The sequence below is a fragment of the Mesoplodon mirus genome (assembly GCF_964341445.2).
Source record: "Mesoplodon mirus genome assembly, chromosome: 2".
NCBI classification, from domain to species: Eukaryota; Metazoa; Chordata; class Mammalia; order Artiodactyla; family Ziphiidae; genus Mesoplodon; species Mesoplodon mirus.
This window is the reverse complement of record NC_138977.1, coordinates 81,943,540-81,954,797: the sequence shown is the minus strand read 5'-3', so window position 1 is coordinate 81,954,797 and position 11,258 is coordinate 81,943,540. Positions and strand designations below refer to the sequence as shown.

Sequence of the window (11,258 nt, the reverse complement as noted above, 5' to 3'; positions counted from 1 at the left end):
TCTAAATACAAGTTCTCTTTTGAATAAATGTTTTCCAAATATTTTCTCTCAGTGTGGCTTGTCTTTCATTTCCTTAAAAGTGTTTTTCAAAGAGCAATCTTTTTAATTTTTATTAAGTTCAATTTTATATATTTTTTTTCGTTTATAGGTTGTGCTTTTTATGTCCTATGTAAGAAATCTTTTCCCAAGCCAGCTTTTCTTTTAGAAAAACTTAGGTTTAGGTCTATGCTCCATTTCAAGTTCTTTTTTTTTTTTTTTTTATGATATGAGGTAAGGATGAAGCTTTATTTTTTGCTTATGGATACCCGACAGTTCCAGCACCAGTTGTTGAAAAGACTGTCATTTTCTATTGAATTACCATGGAATACTGACCATATACATGTTGGTCTATTCCTGAACTGTTGAATCTGTTCTACTGATCTGTACATCTATCCTTATGGTAATATCATGCTCTCTTGATTACAGTAGCATTATAGTAAATTTCAAAATCAGGTCTCATGTGTCCTTCCTACTTTGTTTTTCTCTTCCAAGATGGTTTTGGCTATTCTGGATCCTTTGCATTTCTATACAAATTTTAGAACTTGCTTGTCAGTTGCTACAAAAAGTCTGCTGAGATTTTGTTTGGTATAACATTGAATCTATAGATCAATTTAGAGAGAATTAAATCTAAATAATGTTGTTAATTCATAAATACAGTATATCTCTCTATTTACTTAGATAATCTTCAATTTCTCTTAGAACAGTTTTATAACTTTCAGTGTACAGATCTTGCACATATTTTGTTAAATGTATCTCTAAGTATTTCATGATTTCTTTATTCTATTGTAAATGATATTAAAATTTTTTTTTAATTAATTTATTTTATTTTTATTTATTTTTGTCTGCGTTGGGTCTTTGTTGCTGCAAGTGGACTTTCTCTAAGTGCAATGAGCGGGGCCTATTCTTCACTGCAGTGAGTGGGCTTCTCATTGCAGTGACTTCTCTTGTTTCAGAGTACGGGCTCTAGGTGCAGGCTTCAGTAGTTGTGGTGCACAGGCTTAGTTGCTCTGTGGCATGTGGGATCTTCCCAGTCCATGGCTCGATCTCGTGTTCCCTGCATTGGCAGGAGGTTTCTTAACCACTGCGCCACCAGGGAAGCCCAATATCTAAAATTTTAAATTTCCCATTGTTCATTGATAATTCGAAATACAACTGATTTTTGTGTATTGACCTTATATTCTGAGAGCTTATTGAAATCACGTATAGAACTAGTACTTTTTTGTAGATTCCTTAGGATTTTCTGTATAGATGATTATGTCACTCACAGATCACTCTTTATGTTAAATTCTAACTGGGAGTTCCCAGATGGATACTAATACAGTAGTGGTATACCCTCAAACTCCAAATCTAAGTGAGGTCAGGTCAAGCTAGTAGTTACAAATTCAAAAAGAATACTTCCTTTTTACTTTCCAGATTCCCAGGCCAAGACAGACAAGCTTTCTTGTCCTTTTACTATGCCAGAGGAGTTTTTCTTACTTCACCTGTCACTTAGAGTAGCCTTTGAAAGTCTCGACTTTGTTAATGGGACGAAATTCCAGCTCCTTACCTCATGAGATGTCAAATCCTTGTTAAAAACCTAAGCTCTGGGACTTCCCTGGTGGTGCAGTGGTTAAGAATCTACCTGGCAATGTGGGGGACATGGGTTTGAGCCCTTGTCCGGGAAGATCCCATGTGCCATGGAGCAACTAAGCCCGTGCGCCACAACTACTGAGCCTCTGCTCCAGAGCCCGTGAGCCACAACTACTGAGCCCATGTGCCACAACTACTGAAGTCTGCGTGCCTAGAGCCCTTGCTCTGCAACAAGAGAAGATACCACAATGAGAAGCCCACACACCACGACGAAGGGTAACCCCTGCTGGCTGCATCTAGAGAAAGCCCTTGCACAGCAAAGAAGACCCAACACAGCCAAAAATAAAAATAAATTAATTAGAGTCAAGATGGCGGTGTGGAAAGACATGGAGTTAGCATCTCCCCACAACTAAGGCACCTGCCAGCCGCTGGTGGAGAACTCTAACACCCAAGGAGATGGGAGGAAACCCTGAGTGAACCAGTAGGATGTAGGGGGACCGAGTGGGGGAGGAGAAGTAGAGGCCAGACAAGATTGGTGCCCCTGAGGCCAGGGAGATCAGGAGAGGCAGGTGGGAGGGACTCTCCGGGGACAGTGGGAGAGGAGTGGAGGGCGATCACCTGGCCCACTCAGACTGGAGAGCTTGCTGAGCTCCCAAGCTGGTTCCCCCCTCCAAAGACCCATCCAGGCTGAGTGGGCCCTGGGGACATAGGAGGGAGGCCAGTGAGATCAGGAGTGGCAGGCGGGAGGAGCAGGAGAGGAGTGGAGGGTGAATGCCCTGCCCACTCAAGCACAGGGAACCTGCTGAGCTCCCAGGCCAGTCCCCTGCCCTCCAAGGCCATCCCTTCCCCCCATACACCCCCAGCCCCTGCCTGCATTTTTCCTGGGGGCATAGGAGGAAGGCCTGGAAGATCAGGAGAGGCAGGCGGGAGTGGCCCCCCCAGATCCCAGATCAGAGGAGCAGGAGAAGAGAGGAGGGCGTTTGCCTTACCCACTTGAGCCCAGGAAGCCTGCTGGGCTCCTAGGTGAGGTCCCCTGCTCTCTGAGACCAGGGATGGGGTGCACGCCTGGGCCCCTTCTGTTCCTTGAGCCTAAGCCCCACCCCACACATCCCCCAGGGCCTTTTCCAGCCCTGTGGGTCCTAAGCATTGACCCCGCCCACCACCTAAACCTCGCCGTTGCTTAGGCCCCTCTTTCCACAGCCAAGGCCTTCCCCCCCTGCTTTTTTTTTTCTTTTCCCTCCTCCTCTTTTTTACTACTGTGGTACTGATGTACTTTCCGGTTGTTGAGTCATCTATATTTTTATTTTTACATTCTTTCTAACATATCTGTTAGTTTCCTAGTCTAATTTTATTTTTAAATTTAATTTAATTTTTTTTTTTTTTTGCTGCCCCTCATGGCTTGTGGGATCTTGATTTGAGAGCCCAGGGTCAGGCAGAAGTTCCTCCAGTTGGAGCTCTGAGTATGAACCACTGGACTAACAGAGAACCTCAGACTGCAGGGAATATTCATTGGAGTGAGGTCTCATAGAGTTCCTCATCTCAACACCAAGATCTAGTTCTATCCAATAGCCTACAAACTCCAGTGTTGGAAGCCTCAGGCCAAACAACCAGTGAAACAGGAACACAATCCCACTAATTAAAAAAAAAAAAAAGAGACAGCAAAAAAATATGTCACAGATGAAGGAGCAAGGTAAAAACCTACAAGACCAAATAAATGAAGTGGAAATAGGCAATCTACCTGAAAAAGAATTCAGAGTAATGATAGTAAAGATGATCCAGAATCTCGGAAATAGAATGGAAGCATGGATTGAGAAAATACAAGAAATGTTTAACAAAGATCTAGAAGAACTAAAGAACACACAAACAGAGATGAACAACACAATAACTGAAATGGAAAATACACTAGAAGGAATCAATAACAGAATAATGGAGGCAGAAGAAAGAATAAGTGAGCTGGAAGACAAGATGGTGGAAATAACTGCCAAGGACCAGAATAAAGATAAAAGAATGAAAAGAATTGAAGACAATCTCAGAGACCTCTGGGACAACACTAAACACACCAACATTCGAATTATAGGGGTCCCAGAAGAAGAAGAGAGAAAGAAAGGGTTTGAGAAAATAGTTGAAGAGATTATAGTGGAAAACTTCCCTAACATGGAAAAGGAAATAGTCACCCAAGTCCAGGAAGCACAGAGAGTCCCATACAAGATAAACCCTAGGAAAAACACACCATGACACATATTGATCAAACTAACAAAAATTAAATTCAAAGAAAAAATATTAAAAACAACAAGGGAAAAACAAAAAATAACATACAAAGGAATCCCCATAAGGTTATCAGCTGATTTTTGAGAGGAACCTCTGCAGGCCAGAAGGGAGTGGCAGGATATACTTAAAGTGATGAAAGAGAAAAACCTACAACCAAGATTACTCTACCCAGCAAGGATCTCATTCAGATTTGAGGGAGAAGTCAAAAGATTTTCAGACAAACAAAAGCTAAGAGAATTCAGCACCACCAAACCAGCTTTACAACAAATGCTAAAGAAACTTCTCTAAGTGGGAAACACAAGAGAAGAAAAAGACCCACAAAAACAAACCCAAAACAATTAAGAAAATGGTAATAGGAACATACATATTGATAATTACCTTGAATGTAAATGGATTAAATGCCCCAACCAAAAGACACAGACTGGCTGAATGGATACAAAAACAAGACCTATATATATGCTGTTTACAAGAGACCCACTTCAGACTTAGGGACACATACAGACTGAAAGTGAAGGGATGGAAAAAGATATTCCATGCAAATGGAAATCAAAAGAAAGCTGAAGTAGCAATACTTGTATCAGATAAAATAGACTTGAAAATAAAGACTTATCTCCTTACAAGAGATAAGGAGGGACACTACATGATGATCAAAGGATCAATCCAAGAAGAAGATATAACAATTATAAATGTTTATGCACCCAACATAGGAGCACCTCAATACATAAGGCAAATGCTAACAACCATGAAAGGAGAAATCAACAGTAACACAATAATAGTAGGGGAATTTTAACTCCCCACTTACACCAATGGACAGATCATCCAAACAGAAAATAAATAAGGAAACACAAGCTTTCAATGACACAATAGACCAGATAGATCTAATTGATATTTATAGAACATTCCACCCAAAAGTGGCAGACTACACTTTCTTCTCAAGTGCACATGGAACATTTTCCAGGATAGATCACATCTTGGGTCACAAATCAAGCCCTGGAAAATTTAAGAAAATTGAAATTCTATCAAGCATCTTTTCTGACTACAACTCTATGAGATTGGAAATCAGTTCCAGGAAAAAAAACTGTAAAAAGCACAAATACATGGAGGCTAAACAGTGCGCTACTAAATAACCAAGAGATCACTGAAGAAATCAAAGAAGAAATTTAAAACTACATAGAAACAAATGACAATGAAAACACAACAACCCAAAAACTATGGGATGTAGCAAAAGCAATTCTAAGAGGGAAGTTTATAGCAATTCAATCTCACCTCAAGAAACAAGAAAAATCTCAAATAAACAATCTAACCCTACACTTAAAACAACTAGAGAAAGAAGAACAAAGAAAACACAAAGTCAATAGAAGGAAAGAAATCATAAAGATCAGAGCAGAAATAAATGAAATAGAAACAAAGAAAACAATAGCAAAGATCAATAAAACTAAAAGCTGGGTCTTCGAGAAGATAAACAAAATTGATAAACCCTTAGCCAGACTCATCAAGAAAAAAAGGGAGAGGATGCAAATCAATAAAATTAGAAATGAAAAAGGAGAAATCACAACTGACACTGCAGAAATACAAAGGATTATAAGAGACTACTACAAACAACGATATAACAATAAAATGGACAATCATGAAGAAATTGACAAATTCTTGGAAAGGTACAATTTTCCAAGACTGAATGAGGAAGATTTAGAAAATATAAGCAGACCTATCACAAGTAACAAAACTGAAACCATAATTAAAAACCTTTCAACAAACAAGAGTCCAGGACCAGATGGCTTCACAGGTGAATTCTATCAAACATTTAGAGAAGAGCTAACACCAATCCTTCTCAAACTCTTCCAAAACTTGCAGAGGGATAAACACTCCCAAATTCATTCTACAAAGCCACTATCACCCTGATACCAAAACCGAAGAAGATATCACAAAAAAAGAAAATTATAGACCGATATCACTGATGAACATAGATACAAAAATCCTGAACAAAATACTAGCAAACAGAATCCAACAGCACATTAAAAAGAGCATACACCATGATCAAGTGGGGTTTATCCCAGGGATGCAATGGTTCTTCAACATACGCAAATCAATCAATGTGATACACCACACTAACAAAGTAAGGAATAAAAAACATATGATCATCTCAATCGATGCAGAAAAAGCTTTTGACAAAATTCAACACCCATTTATGATAAAAACTCTCCAGAAAATGGGCATAGAGGGAACCTACCTCAACATAATAAAGACCATATATGACAAACCCATAGCAAACATCATTCTCAATGGTGAAAAACTGAAAGCGTTTCCACTAGGATCAGGAACAAGACAAGGGTGTCCACTCTTGCCACTCTTATTCAACATAGTTTTGGAAGTCCTAGCCATGGCAATCAGAGAAGAAATAGAAATAAAAGGAATACAAATTGGAAAAGAAGTAAAACTGTCACTATTTGCTGATGACTAAAGATGCCACCAAAAACTATTAGTGCCAATCAATGAATTTGGTAAGGTTGCAGGATACAAAATTAATGCACAGAAATCTCTGGCATTCCTATACACCAACAAAAAATCAGAAAGAGAAATTAAGGAAACACTCCCATTTACCACTGCAACAAAAAGAATAAAATACCTAGGAATAAACCTGCCTAAGGAGGTGAAAGACTTGTACTCAGAAAACTATAAAACTCTGATGAAAGAAATCAAAGATGACATAAACAGATGGAGAAGTAAACTATGTCTTGGATTGGAAGAACCAGTATTGTGAAAATGACTGTACTGCCCAAAGCAGTCTACAGATTCAGTGAAATCCCTATCAAACTACCAATGGCATTCTTCACAGAATTAGAACAAAAAATCTTACAATTCATATGGAAACACAAAAGACCCTGAATAGCCAAAGCAATCTTGAGGAAGAAAAACGGATTTGGAGGAATCAGGCTCCCCAGCTTCAAACTATACCACAAAGCTACAGTAATCAAGACAGTATGGTACTGGCACAAAAACAGAAATATAGATCAATGGTACAGGATAGAATGCCCAGAGATAAACCCACACACGAATGAGCACCTAATTTACAACAAAGGAGGCAAGAACATACAATGGAGAAAAAACAGCCTCTTCAATAAGTGGTGTTGGGAAAACTCGATAGCTACATGTAAAAGAATGAAATTAGAACACTACCTAACACCATACAGAAGAATAAACTCCAAATGGATTAAAGACTTAAATGTAAGACCAGACACTATAAAACTTTTAGAGGAAAACATAGGAAAAACACTCTGACATAAACCACAGCAAGATCTTTTTTTTTTCTTTAAAGTAAGGCACAGACAAATGAGTCCCTGTTCAGTTTATTCAAATAATATATATATTTTTTTCTCTGTGAGTAGTACTGAGGAGGAATCAAAGAAAGCCTCATGTATTAAATTCTTAACTAGATTCTTTGAATTCAAAAGTAAGGGTTAACAGGAGAGGCACGGGTGGTGGGCCTTGTTCCAGCAAACAAAGACACCAAGGCAGTCCTGCAAATTAAGGAGGATGGCAAATCCATTTCTTAAAAAAAATTTCTCTAGGGGAAAAATATATTATGTTTTTGTTTTTTGTTTTAATTTTAATTTTTTTTTTTTGCGGTACGTGGGCATCTCACTGCTGTGGACTCTCCCGTTGTGGAGCACAGGCTTCGGGTGCGCAGGCTCAGTGGCCATGGCTCATGGGCCCAGCCGCTCCGCGGCATGTGGGATCTTCCCGGACCGGGGCACGAACCTGTGTCCCCTGCATCGGCAGGCGCACTCCCAACCACTGCGCCACCAGGGAAGCCCAAGGGGAAAAATATAAAATATCTAAGTTTCAAAAGCTGGACTACCTCCACACTCCTGGTTCTCTACCCCGGACTACCCTAAGTTAGAGTGTTTCAAGGTTAAGTTTTCAATGATTCAGCTTTTGCAAACATATACAAATACATTCCTCATGAGCAGTTCTGTTTTGGCGATTAATAGCAAGCAATATGCTTGGATTAGAGGTCCAATTTCCACTTGAATGCAAAGTTTCTTCTCTTCTGGCAACAAAGCCATTTGCAAAGACCTGGAAATCATGAGCTTCCTAGGTGGGAAGAGGTGCTTTTCTGGTTCATCTGAAGATAGCCTTTCAGAATGGCTGGTGTTTTATCATCCCCTTTCAAGACCCGGTGTGTTGTTGATGACAATGGAGTCGGGCCTGCCATAGTTGGGCCGGTTTGCATAGGAGTCATAGACGAGCCGAGCCAGGATGGGGGCGATCTGAGCCATCTCCCTCAACACATCCCCAGGGATGTGGCCAGTCCACTTGGAGAGAGCTTCCAGGTTCATGGGCTTGATGACCTGGTCTGTGGATCGCTCGATCTTGAATAGGGAGACACCGCCGGGCTTGCCGATGAGGTCCTCATGGTGAAGGATAGCATCGCTCCAGGTGATGCCGAGGAAGTCGAGGATGAGTTTGAGGGAGCGCCGGGGGTGCAGCACCAGCTGCTTGTAGTACACGGGCAGGCAATTGTCCTTGCCCACCTCCATGCACTGGGCGTACATCACCTCAGTGGCCTTGTTTCCCTTGTTGAGGCAGTCGCTGTAGCTGCTGAGGTCGAAGCCAGCGACGGTGACCCTGCGGGTGATCATGGAGTGCACAGAGGCCCGGCCGTCCAGCATCATCAGCAGGAACTTGGAGTTGGGGAACAGGCGCGACAGGTAGATGGAGGACTTGAGCATGAAGGGGAGGTCTTTGTTACAGAGGACGGGCCGGCTCTCCATGCTTGGCGATCACCTCCAAGATGAAGGCCAGCGTCCAGCACCTCGCCTGTCACACCCGCCTCGTCCAGCGGCAGCTTCTCCCGGCCCGACTTGGACCAGGCATGGGCATGGACAGCACGCAGGGAATGATGCAGGTCTCCTCCCTGAAGCGCAGCTCAGGGTGGGCGTCCAGCACTGCACGCGTGAGCGTGGTGCCACTCCAGGGCTCGCTCCCTGCGAAGATGAGTGGCATGGCCTTGCCGTAGAGGTACTCCACATGGTCCGTGCCCACCATCACGAGGTCCTCCTGCTCCAGTCACATGGCCCTCCGGGGGGCCCCTAGCACCGCCCGGCACTCCAGCACCTGCTGCCCCAGCTGGACCACCAGCACCAGGGCCAGGGCGAAGCCAGCTGCCAGCAGTGCCCTCCGCACTGACAGGCGCATGCTGGGCCCGGGGCTGGGGGTGACAGGTGGGCGGGAGCCCCAGTGGGCTCACATCTCCCCTGGACATTCTCATCCCTGGGATCTAGCCCTTGTGGCTGCTTGCCAAGACTCTCCACCGGCTGAGCCTGCAAGAGACTTCCTGTGGCAGGGCAGCTCCACGCGCCAAGCAACTCAGTGCTCGCCAGCCACCGCAGCCCACATCTTTTTCGACCCACCTCCTAGAGTAACGGAAATAAAAACAAAAATAAACAAATAGGACTTAATTACACTTAAAAGCTTTTGTACAGCAAAGGAAACCATAAACAAGACAACCTTCAGAATGGGAGAAAATATTTGCAAATGAAACAACAGACAAAGGATTAATCTCCAAAGTATACAAACAGCTTATGGGGCTCAATATCAAAAAAACAGACAATCCAGTTAAAAAATGGTGGAAGAACTAAATAGACATTTCACCAAGGAAGACATACAGATGGCCAAGAGGCACATGAAAAGATGCTCAACATCACTAATTATTAGGGAAATGCAAATCAAAACCACAATGAGGTATCACCTCACACCAGTCAGAATGGCCATTATCAGAAAAGCTAGAAACAATAAATGCAGGAAGGGGTGTGGTGAAAAGGGAACCCTCCTGCACTGTTGGTGGGAATGTAAATTGATACAACCACTATGGAGGTTCCTTAAAAAACTAAAAGTAGAACTACCATATGACCCAGCAATCCCGCTACTAGGCATGTACCCTGAGAAAACCATAATTCAAAAAGAGATGTGCACCAAAATGTTCATTGCAGCACTATTTACAATAGCCAGGACATGGAACCAACCTAAATGTCCATCAACAGATGAATGGATAAAGAAGATGTGGCACATATACAGTGGAATATTAGCCATAAAAAGAAACAAAATTGAGTTACTTTTAGTGAGGTGGATGGGCCTAGAGTCTGTCATATAGAGTGAAGTAAGTCAGAAAGAGAAAAACAAATACCGTATGCTAACACATATATATGAAATCTAAAAAAAAAAAAAATGGTACTGATGAACCTTGTTGCAGGGCAGGAATAAAGAAGTTGACATAGAGAATGGACTTGATGACATGGGGTGGGAGGGCGCAGCTGGGGCGAAGTGAGAGTAGCATCGACGTATATACACTACCTAATATAAAATAGTTGGCTGGTGGGAAGCAGCAGCATTAGCACAGTGAGATTGGTTCAGTGCTTTGCGGTGACCTAGAGGGGTGGGATAGGGAGGATGGGAGGGAGGCTTAAGAGGGAGGGGATATGGGGACATGGGTATGTATATGGCTGATTCGCTTTGTTGTACAACAGATACTAACACGGTATTTTGAAGCAATTATACTCCAATAAAGATGTATTAAACAAAAAAAAAGTAATTAAAGTTAAAATAGCCTGACCACTGCAAAAAACAGATTAATTAATTAATTAATTAATTTAAAAACCTAAGCGCCAGGACTTCCCTCATGGTCCAGTGGCTAAGACTCGGCATTCCCAATGCAGGGGGCCCGGGTTCGATCCCTGTTCAGGGAACTAGATCCTACACGCCACAACTAAAAGATCCCGCGAGCCGCAACTAAGATGCGGTAAGGCCAAATAAATTAAATAAATAAATATTTAAAAAACCAAAAACAAAAACCTAAGCCCCATTGTTATCAATATGGGAAAACCACCTCTAACCTTAGGATAGGGCTGAGAGTTTACTTGCTTTCAGCTCTGGTTTTACCTTTGTTTTTGGCTCCCAACTATCAGTTATCCATTGCTACATAACAAACAACACTAAAACTTAGTGGCTTCACACAGCAATGTTTTACTATATCTCACACTTCCCTGGGTTGAATGTGGGTTCCCCTCTGCTCATTCTGCCTGGGGTCATTGATGAAACTGCACTCAGCTGGAGGGTCCAAAACGGCCTCATTCACAGGATTAACAGTCAGTGCCGGCTATCGGCTGATGCGCCTCAGTTTTTCTCTACATGACTAGACCAACTTTTTTACATCACGGTGCTGGGGCAGCATTACAAAAGTACAAAGTGGAAAATTGTAAGGTTTCTTAAGACCTAGCCTTGGAAGTCGTATAACACATTTTCACTATATTCTATTGGTTAAATGGCATTATATGATACAGAATATGACCAGTCTTTGTTTCTGGTTCCTGGGAGTGAGGCTCTAA

At 42.1% G+C, this 11,258-nt stretch overlaps 1 pseudogene across 1 annotated transcript; it reads right to left on the bottom strand.

Annotated features, from left to right (window-relative positions):
* Positions 1-7,862: 7,862 nt before the first annotated feature.
* Positions 7,863-9,087, bottom strand: LOC309792702 (protein-tyrosine sulfotransferase 2-like; annotated as a pseudogene). The gene has a single exon. The product of its transcript is annotated as a protein-tyrosine sulfotransferase 2-like (transcript).
* Positions 9,088-11,258: the final 2,171 nt, after the last annotated feature.